We start from the raw sequence: 6000 nt of genomic DNA on the forward strand, positions 1-6000 counted from the left end.
TATAAAGTACATCTGATGCGTATGGGTGGAGGAGACCCGGATATATTTCTTTTTTCCCCAGTCCTTCTTAGAAAGCTTCAAAGATAATTTTCTTTTGTTTGGCAAGACATCAATTGCATTTTGTAGACCCTAATCACTCTAAGAGTTAGGGAACTCACTCTTCTAGGCCCAGAGTACAGTCTAGCTTTGGTAGTAACTGACAGTAAATGACCATTAGATCTGAAGCTATAGAACAGGCATCTCCAGAAGATTTATTCACTTATTAAATGCCTGCTATTAACCAAGCATGTTCTTTGTGCTGGGTATTCAGCAAAGAACAAGACAGACATAAACCCTATCTATGTGGAGCTAATAATCTAGCTAGTGTAGAGAAAGAACTCAATTTAACTTTTTGAGAGACTGCTGCTTTCTCCTCAAATATTTATTCATTGTTATAAGCTTTTTGAGATGGGCATATATGGAGAATATATGTAACTAATGATGATGATATCACTTTAGTAAGGGTGAGATTAAATTTTTAAAAGTATAAAGCCAGATATTTAGGATATTGCATTATGACTTCACATTTTCCTCTAACATTCAGTGTTGAATTTACTTCTAGGAGTAACCTGACAATTCGTATATTACCAGGTTGTAGAAGCTTCTAGGAAAATATCTTTATAACAAATGTTTCTATCCTATGCCATTTAATCATGGGTGATATGTAGTGGGCCATATTAGATCCTTAGGAGATGATGATAGTCCTAGAAGTTACTTATTTTAAGTTGAGTTTACTCAGAAAACTTCCCTGAGGTATGGAACTAGAATAAAGATCACTTTATAAAAGTACATAGTATAGGATAAATGATGAAATTTGGCACTTATTTTTATGCCAGTTCCAGATTTCCAAATAGCCCTGTTTATTGAATTATTTTATTTGTGGAAAAAGTTATGAAAAATTTTCTGCATTATTCAATGAGGGAAAGGAAAATGGGACTAGAATGTCAAAGTAACAAAAAGAGCACATAGATTGGCTAGTTAATATTGTTTTTCTATTTTTTTTAAAAATTTTATTTTGTCGATATACATTGTGGGTGATTATTGTTGCCCCTTACCAAAAGCTCCCTCCCTCCTCCCTCTCCTCCCTTCCCCCCAACAAAGTCCTTTCTGTTTGTTTGTCCTATCAACTTTAAGTAATTGTGGTTGTTATATCTTCTTCCCCCCCATTTTTTTTTTTGTGTGTGTGTGTGTGAATTTATATATTAATTTTTAGCTCCCACCAATAAGTGAGAACATGTGGTATTTCTCTTTCTGTGCCTGACTTGTTTCACTTAATATAATTCTCTCAAGGTCCATCCATGTTGTTGCAAATGGCAGTATTTCATTTGTTTTTATAGCTGAGTAGTATTCCACTGTGTAGATATACCACATTTTCCTCATCCACTCATCTGATGATGCACATTTGGGCTGGTTCCAACTCTTGGCTATTGTAAAGAGTGCTGCAATGAACATTGGGGAACAGGTATACCTTCGACTTGATGATTTCCATTCCTCTGGTATATTACCAGCAGTGGGATAGCTGGGTCATATGGTAGATCTATCTGCAATTGTTTGAGGAACCTCCATACCATTTTCCATAGAGGCTGCACCATTTTGCAGTCCCACCAACAATGTATGAGAGTTCCTTTTTCTCGGCAACCTCACCAGCATTTATCGTTCAGAGTCTTTGGGATTTTAGCCATCCTAACTGGGGTTAGATGGTATCTCAATGTGGTTTTGATTTGCATTTCCCGGTTGCTGAGTGATGTTGAGCATTTTTTCATATGTCTGTTGGCCATTTGTATATCTTCCTTAGAGAAATGCCTACTTAGCTCTTTTGCCCATTTTTTAATTGGGTTGCTTGTTTTCTTCTTGTCAAGTTGTTTGAGTTCCTTATATATTCTGGATATTAATCCTTTGTCAGATGTATATTTTGCAAATATTTTCTCCCACTCTGTTGGTTGTCTTTTCACTCTGTTGATTGTTTCTTTTGCTGTGCAGAAGCTTTTTAGTTTGATATAATCCCATTTGTTTATTTTTCCTTTGGTTGCCTGTGCTTTTGGGGTCGTATTCATGAAGTCTGTGTCCAGTCCTATTTCCTGAAGTGTTTCTCCTATGTTTTCTTTAAGAAGTTTTATTGTTTCAGGGTGTATATTTAAATCCTTAATCCATTTTGAGTTGATTTTAGTATACAGTGAGAGGTATGGATCTAGTTTCATTCTCTTGCATATGGATATCCAGTTATCCCAGCACCATTTGCTGAAGAGGCAGTCCCTTCCCCAGTGAATAGGCTTGGTGCCTTTGTCAAAGATCAGATGGCAGTAAGTGTGTGGGTTGATTTCTGGATTCTCTATTCTATTCCATTGGTCAGTGTGTCTGTTTTTATGCCAGTACCATACTGTTTTGGTTATTATAGCTTTGTAGTATAGCTTAAAGTCAGGTAGTGTTATGCCTCCAGCTTTATATTTTTTGCTCAGCATTGCTTAGGCTATGCGTGGTCTTTTATTGTTCCATATAAATGTCTGGATAGTTTTTTCCATTTCTGAGAAAAATGTCTTTGGAATTTTGATGGGGATTGCATTGAATTTGTATATCACTTTGGGTAGCATGGACATTTTCACTATGTTGATTCTTCCAATCCAAGAGCATGGGATAACTTTCCTTCTTCTTGTATCCTCTCTAATTTCTCTCAGCAGTGGTTTGTAGTTCTCATTATAGAGATTTTTCACCTCCTTGGTTAACTCAATTCCTAAGTATTTTATTTTTTTGGTGGCTATTGTAAATGGGCAGGCTTTCTTGATTTCTCGTTCTGCATGTTCACTGTTGGAGAAAAGAAATGCTACTGATTTTTGTGTGTTGATTTTGTATCCTGCTACTGTGCTGAAATCATTTATCAACTCCAAGAGGTTTTTTTGTAGAGGTTTTAGGCTGTTCAATATATAGGATCATGTCATCTGCAAACAGGGACAGTTTGACTTCATCTTTTCCAATCTGGATGCCCTTTATTTCCTTCTCTTCTCTGATTGCTCTGGCTAGTACTTCCAACACTATGTTGAATAGGAGTGGTGAGAGTGGGCATCCTTGTCTAGTTCCTGTTCTTAAAGGAAAAGCTTTCAACTTTTCCCCATTCAGGATGATATTGGCAGTGGGTTTGGCATATATGGCTTTAATTATGTTGAGATACTTTCCCTCTATACCTAACTTATAGAGGGTCTTTGTCATGAATGAGTGCTGAACTTTATCAAATGCTTTTTCAGCATCTATAGAGATGATCATATGGTCCTTGTGTTTGAGTTTATTAATATGGTGTATCACATTTATTGATTTGCGTATGTTGAACCAACCTTGCATCCCTGGGATGAAGCCCACTTGATTGTGGTGAATAATTTTACGTATGTGTTGCTGTATTCTGTTTGCTAGTATTTTAGTGAAGATTTTTGCATCTATATTCATCAAGGATATCGGCCTGTAGTTTTCTTTTTTGGTTATATCTTTACCTGGTTTTGGTATCAGGATGATGTTTGCTTCATAGAATGAGTTTGGGAGATTTGCGTCTGTTTCAATCTTTTGGAATAGTTTGTAAAGAATCGGTGTCAATTCCTTTTTGAATGACTGGTAAAATTCTGCTGTGAATCCATCTGGTCCTGGGCTTTTCTTTGTTGGGAGCCTTCTGATAACAGCTTCAATTTCCTTTATTGTTATTGGTCTGTTCAAATTTTCTACGTCTTCATGGTTCAGTTTTGGGAGCTTGAGTGTGTCCAGAAATTTATCCATTTCCTCCAGATTTTCAAATTTGTTGGCGTATAGTTGTTATAGTAGTCTCGAATGATTCCTTGTATTTCTGATGAATCAGTTGTGAGATCGCCTTTTTCATTTCTAATTTTTGTTATTTGAGTCTTCTCTCTTCTTTTTTTTGTTAGCCATGCTAATGGTTTGTCAATTTTATTTATCTTTTCAAAATACCAACTTTTTGATTCATTGATCTTTTGAATTGTTTTTTGGTTTTCAATTTCATTCAGTTCTGCTCTGATCTTAATGATTTCTTTCCATCTGCTAACTTTAGGTTGGGATTGTTCTTGTTTTTCTAGTTCTTTAAGGTGAAGTGTTAGGTTGTTCACTTGCCATCTTTCCATTCTTCTGAGGTGAGTATTTAATGCAATAAATTTCCCCCTTAATACTGCTTTTGCCGTATCCCACAGGCTTTGGTATGATGTATCGTTATTTTCATTAGTTTCAATAAATTTTTTGATTTCCTGCTTGATTTCTTCTTGGACCCATATGTCATTAAGTAGAATGCTGTTTAATTTCCATGTGTTTGTATAGTTTCCAGAGTTTCATTTGTTATTAATTTCTAGTTTTAATCCATTGTGGTCTGAGAAGATACATGGGCTAATTCCAATTTTTTTGAATTTATTGAGACTTGATTTGTGACCTAATATGTGATCTATCCTGGAGAATGATCCATGTGCTGATGAGAAGAATGAATATTCTGAGGTTGTTGGATGGAATATTCTGTAGATATCTGCCAATTCCAATTGGTCTAGAGTATTGTTTAGATCTTGTGTTTCTCTACTGATTCTTTGCCTAGATGATCTGTCCAATCTTGACAGTGGGGTGTTCAGGTCCCCTGCTATTATGGTATTAGTGTCTATTTCCTCCTTTAGTTCTAATAGAGTTTGTTTTATAAATCTGGCTGCTCCAACATTGGGTGTGTACATATTTATGATTGTTATGTCTTCTTGATGGATCAGTCCTTTTATCATTAAGTAGTGTCCCTCCTTGTCTCTTTTTATGGTTTTTAGTTTAAAGTCTATTTGTCAGATATAAGAATAGCTACTCCAGCTCGTTTTTCTTTTCTGTTTGCATGGTAAATCTTTTTCCATCCTTTCACTCTTAGTCTGTGTGAATCTTTATGGGTGAGGTGGGTCTCTTGTAGGCAGCATACAGTTGGGTCCTCCTTTTTAATCCAGTCAGCCAGTCTGTGTCTTTTGATTGTGGAATTTAAGCCTTTTACAGTAAGAGTTGTTATTGAAAGGTGTTGATTTATTCATAGCATTTTATTGGTTTTTTGGTTGTCTTAGGTGTCTTTTGTTCCTTGCTTTCTGATTTACTGTTTGGTTTCCGTGTTTGTTGGTTCCTTAGGTTGTAGATAGCATTTTCATTTGTTTGATTTCTCTTCATGAATGCCATTTTTATTATACTAGTGGGTTTTGTTTTTTCTTGGGTTTTTATGGCAGTGATAGTTATTTTTCAGGAACCAAACCCAGTACTCCCCTGAGGATTTCTTGTAAGGGTGGTCGTGTGGTAGTGAACTCCCGCAGTTTTTGTTTGTCTGAGAAATATACTATTTGCTCTTCATTTTGGAAGGATAGCCTTGCAGGGTAGAGTATTCTTGGCTGGCAATCTTTGTCTTTTAGTATTTTGAAAATATCATCCCATTCCTTTCTAGCTTTTAGGGTTTGTGATGAAAAGTCTGATGTTAGCCTGATTGGGGCTCCCAATCAGGAGTGATTATAGGTGATTTGATGCTTCTCTCTTGCAGCTTTTAAGATTCTCTCTTTGTCTCTGAGTTTTGCCAATTTGAGTATAACATGTCTTAGAGAAGGCCTTTTTGGGTTAAATACGTTTGGAGATCGTTGAGCTCCCTGGATCTGAAGATCTGTGATTTTTTCCTATACCTGGGAAGTTTTCTGCCACTATTTTTTGAATATGTTTTCAATGGAATCTCCATTTTCCTCCCCTTCTGGAATACCCATGACTCGGATATTTGAGTGCTTAATGTTGTCTGATATCTCTCTCTCAGATTTTCTTCAATGTCTTTGATTCTTTTTTCTTTTTGTTTGTCTGCTTGTGTTATTTCACACAGCCCATCTTCAAGTTCAGAGGTTCTCTCTTCAACTTCGACAAGTCTGCTGGTTAAACTCTCCATTGTGTTTTTCATTTCGCTGAATAACTCCTTCAGTTCGGCAAGTTCTGCAACAT

The sequence above is a fragment of the Cynocephalus volans genome, chromosome 1, assembly GCF_027409185.1.
Source record: "Cynocephalus volans isolate mCynVol1 chromosome 1, mCynVol1.pri, whole genome shotgun sequence".
In the NCBI taxonomy this organism is placed as follows: Eukaryota; Metazoa; Chordata; class Mammalia; order Dermoptera; family Cynocephalidae; genus Cynocephalus; species Cynocephalus volans.